The 20,377-nt window shown below is 33.7% G+C and overlaps 4 non-coding genes across 4 annotated transcripts; 1 reads left to right on the forward strand and 3 right to left on the reverse strand.

The window, feature by feature from the left end:
• The first annotated feature begins 3,743 nt into the window (after positions 1-3,743).
• Trnaq-uug (transfer RNA glutamine (anticodon UUG)) lies at positions 3,744-3,815 on the forward strand. Its single transcript has one exon. It is a non-coding gene; the product is annotated as a tRNA-Gln (tRNA).
• A 3,436-nt stretch (positions 3,816-7,251) lies between these two features.
• Trnaq-uug (transfer RNA glutamine (anticodon UUG)) lies at positions 7,252-7,323 on the reverse strand. The gene has a single exon. It is a non-coding gene; the product is annotated as a tRNA-Gln (tRNA).
• Positions 7,324-8,163: 840 nt separating this feature from the next.
• Positions 8,164-8,235, reverse strand: Trnaq-uug (transfer RNA glutamine (anticodon UUG)). Its single transcript has one exon. It is a non-coding gene; the product is annotated as a tRNA-Gln (tRNA).
• An 11,834-nt stretch (positions 8,236-20,069) lies between these two features.
• Positions 20,070-20,141, reverse strand: Trnaq-uug (transfer RNA glutamine (anticodon UUG)). Its single transcript has one exon. It is a non-coding gene; the product is annotated as a tRNA-Gln (tRNA).
• Positions 20,142-20,377: the final 236 nt, after the last annotated feature.

Genomic DNA, 20,377 nt, shown 5'->3' on the forward strand with positions numbered 1-20,377 from the left:
TTACTACCAAATATACGACAAATTTTATACGAAATAGTGCAATAACAAATCAACTGACATAGAAAGCAGAGAGCACACATTGCACCTTCTCTAATTTCTACACTGATCTAACCCTGGAAAGTTAGAAGTTTGATTCTCATATGAATATAACCTCGTCAAGTTCCACTAGGAAACAAACTCTGTTCAACTAAGTTCATTTCTGCCTTCACTATTTTATACTCAGATATCTTTAATTTCCTTTACAATAACCTCAAAAGCATTGCTCCTAGGAGTGCCAGCAGTAAACTTTAAATGCCTGGCTTGCAATCATATTTCGTGAAGAAAAATATTGCTCAAAAGTCTTTAAGACTAAAACATTCAAATTAAATGCATAAATACACACCTACACAACTACACACTTAAATGTTCAGGTATTCAATGGAAGAAGTAAATGCCGGCCAGCAGGTCTGTCAGCAGTCAAAAGTAAATTGGCAGATGCTGCAAGAGGGTAATGCAGACGATGAAAAACTAAGACTAAATGGATGAATAGCAAACACAAAACACAAAAACAAAAAACGATATGCACTAACTTTGAATGCAGGTAGAGGAAAATAATCGATGGTCAACCGGAAGAGGCGTTTAGTATTGTAGAACAGTTATGCAGGTGCTTGCGGGTGCTTGCGGGTGCCATAGGTACTTGTGGGTGGCTGCAAGGAATGGGTGGCAAAACGAGTACTCACAATTTCTAAGAATAATATGCAAAATTGTTGGCTGCAAGTTTAGAAAGATTATTTTACTTTTTGTTTGTGTTTAAGGGTACTCGTAGAATGTCTGCAATTTAAATGCTCTGCAGTAGTAGTTTTTGTGGCTGCAGATAACAGGTTGAAAATAATTCACTACATATGTAAATGCACACGTATATGCCTGGGTGATAAGGCTTGGATGAACAGAAGAAATGCTGATGAAGAAATGTGAATAGTGAAGTACTTAAATAAAATTCTTTTCAGTATTTTCTTTTTGTAAATTTTGGTAAATTCTTTTGTACCCACAAGAGGTACATTTTTTTGAACCTACAGCCGGCTGTCGTGTTGTAAGTAATTGTAAATAGCATTTTTGACAAGGGTCAATGTAATCCTGAAAGCACATCTTGAGTAGACTACACTACTTAGGTGAGCAATTCATTTAATTACGAATAAATGCCTATGGTTGGTTGGTTGGTTGGTTTAAGTGGTGATTCTTCCAAGCGCGCTTCCGCACCATTTTGTTACCACACCCTCGTTACCAACTTGTTTACCAGTTATTTACAGCATGACTATATCCAGTCTGTGCGATTCAGGAACCTTCTTAGGTTGTTGATATCTATGCCAGACAGCTGTCCAAGGCTCTCGAACAGCGGTTTGCCCAGGGTTAACATTCTGTCCTTCCATAGGGAAGGGCATTCGCAGAGGTAATGGAATATTGTTTCCTTTTTCTCCGGTTCTTTGCAACTGTGACAGTAGGTGTTGTGAGGAATGCCCATTTTCGCTGCTTGTTCTCCCACAGACCAAAAGCCAGTTATGACTGCCGTTAGTCTCCTGGCGCCCCGTCGTTTCATGTTTAGCAATGATGACGATTGCTCAAAGTTGTAGGTTGACCATAACGTTCCGCTAATTTTGCATTTCGTCTGGCCTCTCCATCTACAATCTGCGGTTCAGAGGTTTTTTAGGGAAAAAGCCTTCTTGACTGCCCCTAATGGTGTGATTACCGATTCTTTAAGATAAATGCCTATAATTTTGGCCGTTTTTTTTTGTTTTGACTTTAAGAATCTGGACTCCATAATCCATGCCGGAGAAGTGCTGCTGCATGGCAATTACCTCGTGAACGATATTTTCTTTTAGACGTTCAGTTCGCTAAAAAACATAGCATCTCAATGTTTTGATCAGTTTTTAATGATTTTTTTGTTAAAGTTCGTTTTTTTTTAATCTAATTCAGTCTAGGAAAAATGGAATCATTGTCTAAAATCATATAAATCTAAATGTCAAACTTTAAACATAAATTAGAAAACTTGGAAAAATGTTCACCGAAATTCTAAAATTTTGGGAATCAGAATTAAAAAAACAAAATTAGGCATGCAGTTTTGAAAGTTCCAGTTTGAAATTTTTAGAAAATCTCCATCTCAATACTAATAATCTGCAATTTTTTTTTAATTACGAGTATATGGAGGAAGAACGCAACAAAGTCAGCAAAAAAGCTATCAAATATGAACGAGAATTTTGAGCTTCTTCAAACTTGCTCTTCACCGTAATAAAATTTAATGGCCTGAAAAATTGAGTACCCAAATTGTGTTTAAATTCTGATTAAAAATTTTGGTGAACATTTTTTGAGTTTTTATAAATCTTCTACAAGGTCTCAAACTCCGATTGATATGGTCTTTATTATAGAATAAACTTTATTGTTATACCAAAAATGTATTTAAATAAAAAAATAAATTAATATATAGATTAATAAATACAAAAAATTTCTAGAGGAAATTTCTAGAGTCAAAACTAAAAAGTGGTATTCATATCTGTGTTACATATGGGTCAATATTTTTCCAATGTAAAAAATGGGCCGTTAGGTGCCGCAGGGATCTAGATATTCTGAAAACCCGTGTTTATGGACCGTTTCGTGGAAATTTGCGATATTTGTTATATACATAGTAAGAAATAGATGGTGCTTTAGCCGAAATATTCACTGATATCAGTGACTTCTAATATCTTCGAGTCAATTTTACCGGCAATTCTCCACATTGGCGTTAAATGCCGGGTTTTTAAAGGACTTTATAAAAATCAAAACAAAAACCAGAAATTGTAATTATTTTTGAGTTTCAGCACCAACATTTTTAGAGGGTCTGCCACGTCATCGCCTGGGTGGGTGCATTTCAAATCTTATATTAAAAAAGGCAATGTGAGCCAGTTTCATCCATATTCACTCATAGGCTTGAGTCCACCTTTCTTTAAGTCTGTTGCTAAAAGGGTAGCTTTTTGTCGCTCTTTTGCGGCATTTGTAATCTGGTCTCGTGTGCCATTCATTTGAAAAAGTTGTATTTTTATAAAATTTGTAGCTGCCATGCCATTCTAAATTTTTGCTCCCAAAAATACATAAAAAAGCTAATTAAAATAAATAGACTTAGCAATTGCATGCAAATTTTTACTATTGCCCCTTGATATGCAGATGTTCGATGAAAGATGCATGAGGAGATCTGTTTGATACACCGAAACACAATTTAAATGCTTACACGAAAAGAGTGAAAACTTATCATTCAAATCTAACAGAGAGCCAGAACCAATGTCAAAATTTTGAATCATGTTTTTAATTAAGTTTACTTTGTTTAAAATGAAGAGTATGCCCAAGACTGCATTTTCGTTACGTCTCGTATACGTCGACTGATTGATAAAGGCTGGAAAACGGGCCAATTTAGTCCTAGCGATCTTTAAAGGATGAGTTGTTATTTTATTTCACTCGTGTGATGCCAGCACTTCGATCCACTATTATTAAAGCGGACTTTTTTTTAAATCAACTTCAACAAATAACGTCTTCTTCCACTTGAGTGCTTACTTTTCTATAATTTAGCAAGACCCGTACTTCGTCGACGGAATAAATACAACTTCACTGCACAAATCCGGCATTGGCAACATTTTTATTTTTATTAATTTCATTAAATTTACTTTTCAAGTTGATATCTTTGGCTTTTCGAAATATTTGACAATCCTCTGCTTGTCATTTGAGCTGCAGTACCGTTAATCGGTTCTATGGTGTAATGGTTAGCACTCTGGACTTTGAATCCAGCGATCCGAGTTCAAATCTCGGTAGAACCTTAACAATGAAAGAAAGTTTTTTTAAATGTTTATGATTTTTTTTTTGTGTTCAAAGAAACATATTTAAAGAGGTACGTAAATAAATATATATATTTATTAGCACACGTCCACATTTATAGTATGTATATTAATAACAAATAGAGAACACAAGACTTCAAATTTTTTGGTATGCAAAAATGTGCATACACCGGTGTTCAAAATAATATGAACGAGATAAATTACTAAGTATTTGTATAGTATAAAACTTTTATAAAGTATAATGAATTTTAAAGCAAAAGCTATAAACTCAAAATTTCACACACTGAACAACAGTTTTTACAAAAATTTAACAAATTAAAAAAAATACTTTTTATTCAGAACTTTTACAAGAATTCTTTGTATGTAATATAAGTTTCAAATCGCTCAAAGCATATATTCGAAAGTATTTTATATGGAAAAAATGCTCAATACCCAGGAATTTTTTTTTTAAAATCAACTATACTTTTTAGCTACTTGAAACCAGCACTTTGTTGTACCAATATTGATAGTGCTAATTTTATTCTGAATGTATGTATGTCCGTAACACCAAAATAATCCACGCAATTGTAGATTAGATAAAAAAATGTACTTAAAATCTACTGTAAATACAAATGTTTACCATCCATCTTTTATCTTTCCTATCTCTATTCTTTCTATTGATATCTATCCGGGTATAATACAATGGTCTACTGAGTGAGAGCTTGGACTTGTCCAGCCCCCCACAAATCTAATCTAATCTAAGTACAAATGTAAAAAAACGTACTTAAAATGTACTGTACTGTTATACTTTTTTTAATACATATAAAAGAAATTAAACATTTTTGTTAATTATTTGATTTTATAATAACTAATTAAACTTTAGTAATTTTTGATTTATTTTGAATTACTTTATTGTGTTAATGTAGTAAACTTAAAATTAATAATATCATGCATGATTCTGTATATATAAACAAACTTTTATAAAGTAATTATACAATTAAGTTTCTTTTAATGTTAATTTTATTATTTTGCTTAACTTTTCAGTTTTTTAGTTTGTGCCCATTCTTTCATGCCTTTATATTTGAATGCCTCGTTTTTGCTGTGTTACCTAACACCACTCAAGAGAGAGTGTCCCGTTGCCCTTTGGGCTGCCAGTTGCAAGCACACTTGGCGTGTGTGGTGGATGGGTGGTGAATATCCAGCATTCAGCTAAGTATCATACATTGATCTGGTATGTATATGTGTCATGTCCGCAAATATTTAACCTAAAAGTGGTTCAAATATATTTTATATGAGGTAATTTAGTAAAGAAAAACTCCAACCAAGCTGTAAATCTATTTCAACTAGTGCAAGACTACAAGTTCAAGTAAATATATAGTAAATAATGAAGTGGTTTAAAAGAAAGGATGATATTTTCTAAATACGAACTCAATCAGATGCAGCCTCCCTTCATTTCTACGAGCAATAAAGTTTGAAATCGCCTCACTCTCCACACAATTAACTCGCGTGGGATTGGACATCACTCAATTCAATAAATCTCTTTAGAAATATTCATGCAATTGCGGCCATTTTAATATAAAACGAAATTTAAACCTAATTATAGCACGCAGTTCCTTAGATCTACCTCTCTATGCTTGTGCCTCCAAGGATTTCTGGAAGAATATTTGCATTAAAGAAGGCTGCAGCAACATCGTGCATATCAAAACAGAAGCAACAATGGTCGGAAATATATTCTTTAACCACTTTTAGAATAAACATTTGGGGAAAATCGTTATTTTCTTCTTCTAGTATATACTAAAAAAAAAGGATCGCAACATAAATCTTTATTTTCTTCTTCTATATAAGGGGTGGTTAAATTTCAGAGGCCGATGTTGAAAGTGAACCACACCTAAACGTTAAGTTAATTTCTACATTTCATTTGACATTTTTTAATTTCAAACTAACTCAACTTGAACCGTGGAAAGATACACAATCGAGCAACACGTTAAAATTATTCAGGCTTATTATGAAAACGGGCGTTCAAATCAAAATGCATATCGCGCACTTCATGATTTCAGTGATAAGGCACATTTTCACCTCAGTGGATTCGTCAATAAGCAGAATTGCCGCTGCCACATTTGGGCGAATGATAATCCAAGAGTGATTGCCTGATTGCCGAAAAACCAATGCACCCACAAAGAGTGACTGTTTGGTGCGATTTATGGGCCGGCGGCATCATTGGGCCGTATTTTTTCCACAATGAGACCGGTCAGGCAATTACTGTGAATAGTGTTCGCTGACGTGAGATAACGAACTTTTCATGGCCCGAATTGGAAGATATGGATGTGGACGATATGTGGTTTCAACAGGACGGTGCTACTTGTCACATGGCTAACGAAACAATGGCCCTTTTGCGCGAAAAATTTGATGGCCGAATAATTTCACGCCGTGGCGATGTCAATTCGCCGTCAAGATCATGTGATTTGACACCGTTGGACTTCTTTCTTTGGGGTTATTCGAAAGAAAAGATGTACGTCGATAAGCCAGCAACAACTCAAGAGCAAAGGATGAGATAATTCGGCACATTAACGGCATAGAACCTCAATTATGCCTCAGCGTCATCGAAAATTTGGACCATCGGATGGAGGTGTGCCGCTGAGGCCGTGACGGCCATTTGACCGATATTTTGTTCCATACGTAATTGAGCCATACCAATATTATCATAGTAAAGAGAAATTATAATAATTTCCAAAAAAAATTCTATTTTATTCAAAATCAACACCGGCCCTTAAAACTTAACCACCCTTTATTAAAAAAAAGTATCGCAACATTTCTCATTCAATAAAGTGGCCAATTTCAAATAAATCAATTTTTATCTAACCTACAAATGCATACCTATGTGGAGTGACGCTGGTGTTACACCCATACATAAAAACTTGTTTGCACACTAACAAATTTTATGTTCTTTGTTCTCTATTTTCCACACAACATAGGAAACATGTAAATATACCCTACAAGCCACTACTGCGCACTGTGGTATTTTTGTTGACAACAAAAAAATGTTTTTAGTCGGTAGTAACTATCATACATTGAACTTGTAAGCATAAAAATGATCGAGGTTTTGTCTTTTGAACAATGCAGGTATATTTTTTACTTATATGGATATGGAATGACTATAAGAACTGTCATAAATATCACACATATCAGTGCTTTGCTGCTGGTAAGGTTTTTATAATGAACTTTATGTGAATGAATAATAAATATGAATAATACCACCACCAGACCCCAGATATTTGCTCTTATTTGAAACTAAATCGTCTGTGTTTGCAATGTATATATATATTAGGAACGTATATTATTTATTTTATAAGTATTTCTGCGCTTTAATACTATTTAAATTCAGTGTTTTAAATTTGAATCAACATAGTAGTTGTTTCAAAATATCAACTTTGAGATGATAAGGTTCTACCGAGATTTGAACTCGGATCGCTGGATTCAAAGTCCAGAGTGCTAACCATTACACCATAGAACCGGTTATCTAAATATTAACCAAAGTGGCAAGCAGAGGATGGCCAAAGATACCCATACGAAATCGTAAAATTTTGAAGACTACACAAAATATAAATAAAAATAATATTATATTATACAAATTTAAATTAAATGAAACAGAAAATAATAGACGCAAACTTAATGTAAAATAAAAATAATTAAAACAAATAACAATAACGAAAATCTCAAATAAATAATAATAAAAATAAAAAACAAAATTAAAGTTAAATATGATTGCGGCCGATAGCAATTAAATTATTAATTTCTTACTAATATTTAAATAAAGAAACAGTTTTTTTGTAAAATCATAGCAACTAATTTTGGAATAGAATATTTGTGCGTAATACTCCCCCACAGCAAAATGCTTTGCATATACATTTTATTTTTTAAACGAAATTGCAGTAGACTTCATTGCTGGGGGACACAAAAAATACGCAAATATTCTTCTGAACAGCAGCAAAAATTGAGATTAAAAAATTTCCCATTCAGACTATAAGAAATTAATTTTCCATGCTTGAATATAAAGTTGACATTTTAGTAAGCAGTCAACATTTTTAGTAAGTTAAATAAATAAGAAAAACGTTATTTAAAATTAAAAAAAATGTTTAATTAATTTTATTTAGTACTTTTTCAAATATATTTTTCTTCCAAAATGCCGTAGTCGCATAAAATTGTTTAACACTCAAATTAATATCGCTTCTGTTTTTTTTATTTATGTGCTGTGTTTATGTTTCTTGTTGTATTTTGCTCAGTAAACATTTAAACAAAACAACTAAATTTATACAAATAAACCTTAAAGAATTTATAAAATATTTAATTTCACAGGTTCTACCGAGATTTGAACTCGGATCGCTGGATTCAAAGTCCAGAGTGCTAACCATTACACCATAGAACCGTTAATGGTGCGGAGCTGCTCAAATACAAACACTCGATATCATTCATTCCGTCGCTCAATGCATGCAACTACCCTAGCTCTCAGTACGTAAGTTTAGTTGTTGCTGCTTGCGTTAGGTGAGCGTGGTGTATATGGTAAGTAATGGCCTGCCATGGTTGGTGGTGTGATCTCTATTTATAACACACAAATTTCGACTGTGGTGCTTATTTTTGGCATCGAAAAACTTTTTGCTTAGCAAGCGTCATAAAATTTGTATAATAATTTAAATTAGTAGAAATTAGAAAAAGAAATGTTTATTTGCAGGCGCGTACATACACACATATCTATGTGATTGCTATATAAATACACTGAAGAGTCAACGATTGCCTGCTTCTTTCCTTTTTCGCTTCTTCATTCGGCTTTTTTTTCAATTTCCCCTGCTGCCAAATCGTAAAAACGACTGCCTGATTAAATTATGACTGCTTAATGCAGCTGTAAAATTGCAAATGTGTCACTTTTGATTTGGCGGGTGATTGTAGTTTTAAAACGATACAATTTTTATGACCGCTGACAAATGGGAATTTTATGCCACTCGTGCACTTTTTTCACTTTTGGTGTTTTCGAGGTCTTATTTCCCCCAAATGTTGAGTGCATTGAGTTTATGAAACGCTTCTTACGAATGCACTACCGCATATATGACGAATTTTCGTTAATAAATTCAAATGCCCTAAAAGGTACGTAGGTAAAAAAAATCTTAAGTGTCATAAAAGGCCTTTTATACAAAGTAGTGTTGAAGCGGAACAAAACAGTTGCTTAATTAATCTTCATACAAACACTAAAATATTTAAGCTGAAGATACAATGTTGCAGATACAGTGCGGGCTAAAAACAAAGCATTGTAGCGATGCGCCTTCCAAACCGGAAAAAAAGTTTTGACAGGTTCACAATTTTCTTCTTATCATCTTTTTCTGCATTTGAACTACAAAGTTTTACCTTTGAAATTCCTACCATTTATTTAAAATAATAATAGTAATTTTTAACGCGAAAAACAAAATAATTCTAAGCTCCTCGCGCAGCAATTGAGCAGAACTGGGACTTGCAATTGGCTGTTCCGAAGGATTTGTGCCAAATACCGAAACTTTTAGATCAAATTGCTTAATGGTAACTCGTCCAAACTACTTCTTAGAGTTAAGCTAGTGGCAGAAATGAAAAAAATAACTTAATATAAATTTAAAGGTTTAAAGTCTTGACTCCCAGTGAGATTCACTCTTCAACTGTCGCACCTGTTTTTGTATGTTAGATATGGGCCGCACAAAAAAGGGGCATGCAAACAAAACATAAACAGTAAATTTAGTTTAGATTAAATGTATGATGTTTCAAAAATGTATGATGTTTCAAAGACTATTTTGTCTACCATCAAATTAATAGTTGAATACCTAGTAACTGAAAATTAAAATATTTCCCTTTCATTTCAATATACGCTAATATTTGCACAGCGGCATTTTCTATAACTTTTTTTTTTACTTTGTTCACTCCACTCGGGAGCATAAGGTCCCGACAATAACAAAGCCCAAGTAGAAGTGTTCGCGGCAGCCAATCAGCGAAAAATTCATAGGAATTCTTGCTTTACATCCTACATACCCAGATAAACTTGACTGCTACTAAGGTGTGCCTACTTAGCGCATCGTTTCATGAAATGTTGAAATTTAGTCCTCCAATAAAGTATTCATACATCACCTGAGCCGCACTGAACAATATTATATTAAAATATAAGGGATTGCTGAGGTTAAATATTAATCATTTTACTCACAATGTAAAAACTTTCACCTTCAATCACATTACTTACTCTCAATTTGTGAAAACGTATTCGTTAAGAATAACTTCAAAACCTCCTTCAAAATTAGCATATTGCTGCACATTAAAACGTCGTCATTTAAATTATAAACATCGCTTCTAATAAATTTGTACAAATGATGCCGTTTGTATTATAGTATGCGTGAATCGCATGCAACAAGTGTATTAAATGCTTTGTGTTGTCATAAATTTGAATTATTCCATTGCCGGTTTTATGTACTCATATACATACATACGTACATGCGTACCTGCTTAGGTAAGCGCATGAATGTTTACAGAATTGTATGTATTTATGTATTCGGTGCGTGTAATCATTACAAATGCCGCTTTTATAGCTTCAAGCATCGCAGTCGTTATGCTCAAGAGCGGATTTTGTCGTTATTCTCAGCCTCAATAACAACCAGCAGGGCACCAACAACCACCTGCAGCAGCATTTGTATGCGCCGAAGCGGCAACAATATTGCGGGCAACAAATGTTTGCCAACATGTTGCGCTGTGAAAATGCATACAAGTAAAGGCCGCCAAACAGTGGATTCATGAATGCCTAATTGTTGCCAAATGTAAAAACTTTCCAATTCAATCTTTGCTAATCTACAGTTCTTACTGTTATTTGTCATAATTTGATTTTTCCATCAATCAGTACTGATTTTTTAGACATTTTCTTCGCTTACTAGCGTTATTGGAAAACCGAGCGTGGTCTTCTGCCCATTATTTCCTTCTTTGCTGAAATAGGCGAACACATATTTTACTTTTGCAAATGAAGATGCCGAAACCGAAAGAACCGATGACACTTCTTCAAGAATTTACTCCAAAATATTTTTCTGATTTAACAAGCATTTTAATTAAAGTTCAATTTCTCCCTCCAAATTGCAAGGATTTCCGATTTCCGTTGACAAAATGTTGTTTGTTTCAGTGACAACTGTTAACGAATCAAATAAGAAAAGGTGTGTCATTAATATTAACAATAAGCCATGCAATTAGTCTTATCAATCATGATAAATCATCTTAGATGAGGTATCTTGGTTGTTAGTTCCATCAGCCGCCCTCGTATGGCTAACGCAATATAAACAAACGGTGAATACGCAATTTCTTAGCTGCTGCCCAAGTTACATTTGCACTTATGTACAGAGTATGTAGGTATGTATGCATGTGCTGGGGTGCAAAATTTTACTCCTCTCCTCTGTCAATTTTTTTGCACTGATATCCTATTTTCCTCTCAGTTTTCTCGTTTCTTTTTGATTTATGAATGATTTATTTGATGTAAACAAAAAGCCGCGTTAAATCAATCTAATACTATACAGTGGCGATGTGTGAAATAATAAACAATAGAATTAGGGAGAATTACAAAGCAAAGTAAAGTAGAAGAAGTGCGACGTCATTATTCATACGCAACAGAGAATGAAATTAGCCTTAGGATATAGTAAAAACATAAATAACAGAATATGAATTTCAGAATTAACTTATAGATGGTGAGTATTATTGCAATATAGAGATTAAAACAAAGCATTTTCATGTAACGCCTTAAATACATGTTTTTGGATTTCCCAAAGGAGAGCAGGCGACTAGACTGACCATAAAAGTAAAGTTTTCTATAATGCGGGAATATAATAAATAAATGTTCTCTGTGAAATTTCCTCCCTTTTTATAATGCAATAATATTTCATATTTTCCTATTATGTGGCTACAAATTTATTATGAACTAAATTTCAAAAAATCTGGACACTGAAAGCTAATGATATAAACCAGCTATTGCGATTTGAGAGATCCATAATGAGAAAAATCGACGGTCCTATTCGGCTTGAAAATGGCACGTAACGCATCCGTTATAACAACGAAATTGAAAGCCTTCTTGGTGGTGAAAATGTAATACGTTTCATTAAAGCGCAGCGGATTAGATAGATTGGCCACATCATAAGAATGCCCAACGAAAGAATTCAAAAAAGGGTGTTTACTTTGCGTCCAATTGGAGGAAGAAAGAGAGGCCGACCAAGAAAGAGATGGCTTGATGACGTAGAATCAGACTTAAAAGCGATGAACGTTCCTATTTGAAGAAATGAGGCAAGAGAGGGACTGAATTGGAGGATCGTTGATAAAGCTACGGTCCACCACAGACTGTGAAGCTAAAAGAGAGAGAAATTTCGATATGAGCGGAAGTGCGTCAATTTCGGACCGCAATTTTCCATATCAATTTCAGCCAAAACGATTATTTCTCTACTCCCATGCTTCCTAATGGGTCTGTTTTTTGCCAAAATACTAATTTCATATGTTAAACAATCTGAACACAAAAACGTTTTTTCTGCCGCTCCTTCCCAGGCAGAAAATGGCGAAAGTATTTCTGCCTCTCAAAATCGGTTTAAAACTGTGGGTCATACGGTAGCTTCATTTATCTTCTTAAACGAAAAATACTCAAATTTTCGAAAAATGCATGTAGATCAACCTCTCACTTAAGAAGGTATTCACTTTTTATGTTCCTCCTTTTTTCGTCAGAATCTTCAGTAATGGTTCGTTGAATAAGCTCTAATGCCTCTTAAGTGTTCATTATACGCATTTGAATATAACTCGAAAAGTTATGGAAATTCCGCAATGAAACTTTCAGAAATTGCTGAGTATAGTCTCAGCTGTTAACCAAAAAAACTAAGAAAAAATTTGAAGAAGGTGCTTTTCATAAACGGCAAACAAAATTTCCAAAAATGTTTAACAAAAATTAAATTTTTTTCCAACAAATTTGTTTTCACTTTTTTCCATTAATTTTAATTCACTATTGTTAAAGTTAATTTTTGTTTTTTTTCAAACTTTTTCCAAAAAATTTTAATAAAAATTAAATTATTTCCTAAAAAAATTTTTTTTAGTATTTTTTTAGTTAATTTGAATTAATTATTATTAAAGTTCATTTTTGTTTTTAATTATATTTTATCGCAAAAAAATTATAAAAAAATTTTTAATGTTTAAAAGAACCGAAAATATTTCACTATAAAAATCTCATATTTATATTTAAATATTTTCATCTATAAAAATTTTCAACATTTAATAAATCTAAAAATTATAAATCTTTTATAAATGTTTGGAGCTTACTTCATCTGGGCTTTTATTCTCACGCATACAGAAAAACTAATTTTTAGGTGCATTTATGACAAGGTTCAAAATACTTTGATCACTTGACATAAATTCTTCATTTGCTAGAGGACTTTACATTGGAGGAACATGCCTTCCGCTGCTACAAGTGCATATCTCTATTAATTAGGAAATAATCTGCGTCATGTTTTTCTAAGCACTTCAACAGCCAACTGGCGCCTTTTGTCAGCCTAAGAGCGACTTAAGAATATAATCAGCCCTATCATAGAACCCGTCGTAGAAAACCTTCGAATACGAATGTCTACTACGAATAAGAAAAAATTGAAATCACATGGAACCCATGTGAACAGGAAAAAAGTGCTGTCAAACTCAAATGCCCAATTTTGATATTTCGAAAACAGCTCACTTCAATGTAAGCAAGTCAATTGATAAATATTCTTTAAGTTTTTTGTCAAGTTAGCAGAATTTTCAAATTAAAAGGTATTCGTTGAAATGTGCGGCTGTGTTAATGGAGAACGAAAGTGAGAAAAGCAGAACCTCAGAATTGAGCAAAAAATATTTAAAAATGCAAGCAACCCTCTCGAAATGGACGAACCAATGTCGTCTTTTTGTTAAAGAAAAAGTTTACTTCAATACGGTTTAAAACATGTTTATAAAAAACTAACAGTTAAATAAAGTTGCATTTACATACATTTTGAGTTTTATTGAAGGCAGCGCAAGCTCAGCGAGGTCGTCGTCCATAACTCCAGTTCTCCGACTATCCTCTATTTTACGTTTTCTTGCGCAGGGAGGCGATCAGCACGGAGTTGGCAAAGATTTCGATGTGCCAATGGGGCAGTCGACATTTAGCTATGTACTAAAAGACGTATTAGTGTCATTGCAAAAACGATTGTGTCCGCAGTAGGTAAATCTCGAATTGAGTGCCAATGAAAAACGGCAATGCAAGATGGAATTCTCCAACAAAGTGGCATACTGCTGCCGTGGTGTTACAACTTTACACCTGTGGAAGTCACATATATTTCAAAAATTTCATTTTATTTATAGTTTAGTTGATATAGGACTTATATTTTACAGCTTTTTTATTTGTTTCCTTCTAAATCTTCTTTTTATTATATATATATAATTGGCGTGTACACCCTTTTTGGGTGTTTGGCCGAGATCCTCCTCCTATTTGTGGCGTGTGCCTTGATGTTGTTCCACAAATGGAGGGACCTACAGTTTCAAGCCGACTCCGAACGGCAAATATTTTTGTGAGGAGCTTTTTCATGGCAGAAATACACTCGGAGGTTTGCCATTACCTGCCTCTTTTTATTACTCATTCTATTTTTTGTCCGTTAGTCTAACGTCGTCGTAGCGAAATTGTACGAAACTCTAAGATTTGACGTTACGAGTGTATTCGGTGAATGCTACTCTGCGAATTTCGAATTTACGTTCGGAACTACTCGAATTGTACGATTGCAATTTCTTAGTTTCTACGAAAAACAGTCCACGATGAATTGCATGATAGGGATGAATATTAAAGGCAGGTAAGGCAATGCAACAAAATTTCTTTTGGGTCATTGAAAAATATGTTCTTAGTAAAAAAGGCTTAAAAAATATATTTTAGTAAAAAATACATTTTTAGTAAAATAATAAATTTTTAGTAATAAAATATATTTTTAGTAAAAAACTACACTTTCGGTAAAAAACTATTATACATTTTCAGTAAAAAAATATAAAAAAAACATATAATAATATAAAAAAATACTTACTTACTTACTTACTTAGGTGGCCATAACAACCCGTTACCGAGTTACGGCCGTCCTCACTAGCTCTCTCTAGGCGCCTCTGCTCCGCGCGCGCCTTCTCCAATTCTGTATACCAAGCGAGCATAGGGTTTCCTTCACCTGGTCTTCCTCTTCGTCGGCTCCCTTGGACTTCGCCCTCGAACACCTTCTTTGCTGGAGCTTCTTCATCCATACGCACGACATGCTCTAGCCAACGCTGGCGTTGGATGGCGATGGGTTGAACTACGTCAATGTCGGCGTAGAGCTCATACAGCTCGTGGTTCATTCTTGAACGGTAGTCTTCGCCAACGCGCACAGGACCGAAGATCTTACGAAGAACTTTTCTCTCGAACACCCCAAGAGCGGCTGCATCGCTTTGTGACACTACCCATGCCTCTGCGCCATAAAGCAACACGGTTATGATGAGCGTCTTGTAAAGTGTTACTTTGGTCATGCGAGAGAGGGCTCGACTACTCAATTGCTTACTTAGCCCATAGAAACACCTATTAGCAAGAGTGATTCTCCGTTTGATCTCCAGGCTGATATCGTTGTTGCTGTTAACGGCGGTGCCAAGATAAACAAACTCTGGCACAACTTCGAAAGTATAGTTGTCCGCAATGACGTGCGTTCCTACACGCCGTGTGTTCCGCGTTGTAGACAACATATACTTCGTTTTACCCTTGTTCACCGCCAGACCCACTCGTGATGATTCCTTCTCGATAGCAGAAAACGCAGCCGTGACATCTCGCTTACAGCGGCCGATAATGTCAATGTCATCGGCGTACGCAAGGAGCAATAAAAAAAATACATTTTCAGTAAAAAATTTTTAGTAATAAAATACATTTTTGGTAAAGAGTTTTGATAGAGAAAAATATATATAAATATATATATATATATATATATATATATGTATATATAAATAAATATAAAAATGGTAAAAAGTACTGTTTTAATAGTTCTTTTTAATATAGCAAAATTTATATAAGCTTCCGTTTGAAACATTTTTCAAATGCCTGGATAAATTTCTTAAAGTTTCTTAAAGGGCATTTTATTCTTTCTATACGACTTTAAAAAGTCTAAGTTCAAATTATTCAGGAAAAAATGTAAGCATATACTCACTTATACATATGCATACTGATACGTATATGTGAACTTGTTTTCTCTCTCAGATAAAGGCTTTAAGACCCCATTATTCTTACTCCGCTGTTGTCTGCAGAAGTATCAACAAACTTTCATGAAAACACCTGCCAAAGTGCTTATATATAGTATATATGTATGTATGTATATAACAGACCATTTATTGCCTTTTAGTACATTTATGGAAGTACGCATATTAAATTTAGAATATATACATATGCGGCTGTGTGTTCCTACATATATACATATCTTTGCATGTGTTTATGTTTCTGCAAACAAGTATTTCGATACCGAAAGGCACTTAACCCCTTGATTTCGCCCACATACCAATTTAGCTTTGCGCTTTTTTCTTCATAAATTTCCTTATTCATCATATTTTCATACTATTTATTATCAGCTCAACCGAAAACAGCAGAACCTTGCACTGATTTCATCATAAAACACCAACTTTATCTGCTGCTTCATCGTGCACATCATCAATTCAACATCAGGCGACAACAGCGGATGAAGAGTTTCTGTGAATTTTTGATTTGTTGCCATTCTAAAATGTTGCGATTTTTTCAGGCCGCAAGTCGATGGTCCTTTTCGCAATATTATTTAAATGTACTAGAAAAACCTCTGCATTTTTTTTTTACCACTTCTAGTTAAAAATATATGTATGCAAAACTGTATATATATACGCACATACACGCCCTAGCAGTTTAAGGTGGTCGCTTGCCTCCAATCGCGACAGATCGCATTCTCCGATTACTTTTAGTATTCATTAGCATAATTCTGCCATTTGGCTGTGGCTATGAGTGATGAGCTGCGCCGAGATTGGACAAGTAGTTTGAGTGCGAAAAAAGTTCAAAGGCATGAAGGCATCTATTGAAAAACGTCAAAGCATTTGGTAGTCAACAAAGAAGAAGAAAAACGAAAGCAATAATCAAATGAGTGAAAAGATGCAAGCAGATTTAGAAATATTTTGTGAAAGAAATTTCCGCAAGAAAATTCATTCATTTCATGTGATGACAAATGATGAAGCATCGAAAATGCTGCACTTAATTTGTGGCACGCGCTGAATTTTTTTGTTTTCACGAAGTTTTTTTTCTTCTTTTCGGTAACATCTGAGCAATTCATTATTAGTTTTCTGTGCTTTAGAAGTTAAAAAAAAAAACAAATCTAATCATTTTCATTTCACTTCATTTTCTCCATACCTTGGTAACACAATTTCCCCCTTTCCCACAAAACCACTCATTTGCGGAACTGCTCCCACAACTTTTGCCGAAATGTGTCAATGCCGTCATCGTTCGTTACGCAAATCTAGCGAAGTGTTGTGGAATGGGCTATAATAGGCCACGTGCCGCAAGGGCTGCGTGAGCGGTGCAGAAGTGTAGAAGAAAAAGTTTTTGCAACTTAAAAGTTAACGAAAGCAAGTGAACGGAAAATAAGTAGCTGCAAATGTATGTGTGTGCATATGTTATTACATGCTTTTAATACGGAAATCTAAAATTATTTTTAAAATGGCTTACCGTTATGCATAGCAAAAACACAACACGTGGATGTATTTCGAGACAAAAAGGAACTTTTTCTTTTTTCCTTTTCATAAGAAAATCAGGAAGCCCCAGAAGTATTTAAATGATGTGCTTGATAAGATATGAAAAATATTTATTGGAATAAATTTCGATAAAAAATTTGTAAATTGAAAAAAAAAGAAAATATTTTTTTCTTTATTAATACAAGTTGGAATGCTTTAGAGGTATTGGAATGAAGTTGTTCATACATCTTTAGAAATGAAAAATAATAAATAAATTTCGAAGAAAATAAAATACATGAAATTTGTTCTTAATAAAACAGGAAAGTTAAGGGGGCAGATACCTGTAAAATTTCGATAACTCGAAAAGTTATTGACCGATCTCCCTGAAATTTTGCACACATCTTTTTTATGATATTACTTTCTATGTGAATTTAAGTTTCCGAAAATTTTTCGAAAAAATAATTTTCTCGAAGCAAAAATAGTAGGAAAATTCGCCCCACAATTGTTTTTTTTTTTTGTTTTAAGCATTTTATTCTGCAAATATTTAAAAAAAATTTTTTTTTTTTATTTTTATAGAAATTATTAACATTAATAAACAAAAAAAATTTTGGTTTTTTGTGTTCAGGTCACTGACGCCGATGCTAGAATGTCCGCGGATTGAGAAGCCCCTCTGCGACCTTCCTGGAAGAATTGAGTGTACCTCCGCCATTTTAAATGATTAAAAAAAAATTTTGTTTTTTTTAAGCCTTAAATAAACTGTATGCCAATTTTGAAAAAAATATATTGACTTCTTCATTTTAAATAATTTTAATGAAAATCTAGGAAAATATGACCGTTTACAGGATCTGTCCCCTTAAGAAGTATGAGGATGAAATGATTCATAAGAAATCGGAAATATTTTATTTGAAAAAAAAGTTATTTGAATAAAATACTTCATAAGATTTGAAAAATAATTACTGAAATTCACGAAAAAGTTCGTCCTTTTATTACAAATCTTATTAATAAAGCTTCTTTTATATATCATATATTTTTTTAATGTATCACAAAGGTAAATAACTTTTTTTTGGTTTTTATTTTTAAGCGTGAGAGGGGATCGAAAAAATTCTTAGACATAGAAAATATTTACTGAAATGTATTAGAAAGAATTTAATTACAGGGTTACCCATATTCGACGGACCCATCTGGCAACCCTGTATCTTTTGACAGATACCTCAGATCGCTTAATGACACACCGCGTTGGAAGCGTCAGTCCAAGCAGATTTTTACCATGGAACAGTACACGCCACGCGAGCGCTCCCAAATTGTTGAAATTTAATATACATTCAACAAAAGAAGTCAATTGTGAAAACTCAACGTGCGTTAAATAATGTGAAAAGTGCGCCTTCTAAGAACAACACTAAAACATTAAACGTTTGTACGAAAGGTTTTCGACTGGTGATGCTCTTTCTAATCCAAAGAGGCCAAATCAAAACCGACCAAAGTGATCGGACAAGCCTCGTCGATCGGAATGGGCGCAAAGATTAAAAAAAAAACACATGGGTCCGTCGAATATGCGCAACCCTGTATATTTTTATTTAGCAAAAATTGCTTATGTGAAAGCAACAACAATTTAGCGAAGATCAAGCCGTGAAATGGCATAACAGTTTCAGTGAGAGGTGGTGCGGATCAGTCTTTTGTCGGGATCAAACCATTTTGCATACTTTCAAGCGGAACGTTTTTCAAGAGACTGCTTTACATAACATTTTGCCAAATCGAAAATAAGGCTGTGCTCCAGAAACGTATGATATGCAACGTCGGATCCAAGGGATTCGTTCATTTCATTTCATTTCATTCACCACTCCCTGGGTGTCGGTGAATTAACAGCAGCTAATATAAAGTAAATCACAAGTCTGTCTCAGTAAATGTAGTGAATTATCCAGCGAAAATTTTAATTTCCGCACTTTAATCGATAAACTTTAAAATTAATTTCGTGATATAGAACTTATAATGGCATTTTTCTTCAGCCATATTTCTTTAAATATTTTTTTTTCGGTATCTTCAAATTTCTCAAGTATTGAGACGATAAAAAATCATTAACAGTTTTAAATTTTTCATACTTACAATACTATTATATGGGTATCACAATTCACAAGCAACAGCAACTCATCTTAGCAAATGAGAAAAATTTTTACTTAAAATATTTTCAGAATTAAGAAAATTGTATCTTTGAATATATGGGTAGAAATTAAATTTTTTTTAAGTTTATCAAACAACTTGTGTTTTGCTTTAATTTACCCAAATTTCAAATTTCTGCAAATATTAGGACGATATTAAAAAATTCAAAAAGCTTTCTTAAAAAATCATATACTTCTTTCATTGCTGATATACTAGGAGTGGGCGTATTGAAGAAAATCATAATAATAATAATCCCAAAAATCAACGGTATTTGTATTTGATAGTAATATTTAGCAACATTAAAAAAAAAAAAAAACAGAAACAAACAGGAATGCAAGTCCAATTTCAATGCTTCCAAGGTTCTACCGAGATTTGAACTCGGATCGCTGGATTCAAAGTCCAGAGTGCTAACCATTACACCATAGAACCGAGTAACAGCAATATAGTCAAAAAGAAAACAGTGAGTGGTCAGAATGGACATGGATTCATTGGGTCTGTGTAAACACAATTACGATGGCTCGAATAAAACTTGAGATATTCCGGTTGCACTGAGAGAGAAGTGTCTATTCGAAGCTGTCTATTATGGAGCCGATAACTCAATCTTAAGTTTTATAACCTCAAATACGTTGTATGTCTGAACATGGTATTAGCATTGAATTGAGTCG

This window comes from Anastrepha ludens, chromosome 5 (genome assembly GCF_028408465.1).
Source record: "Anastrepha ludens isolate Willacy chromosome 5, idAnaLude1.1, whole genome shotgun sequence".
NCBI lineage: Eukaryota > Metazoa > Arthropoda > Insecta > Diptera > Tephritidae > Anastrepha > Anastrepha ludens.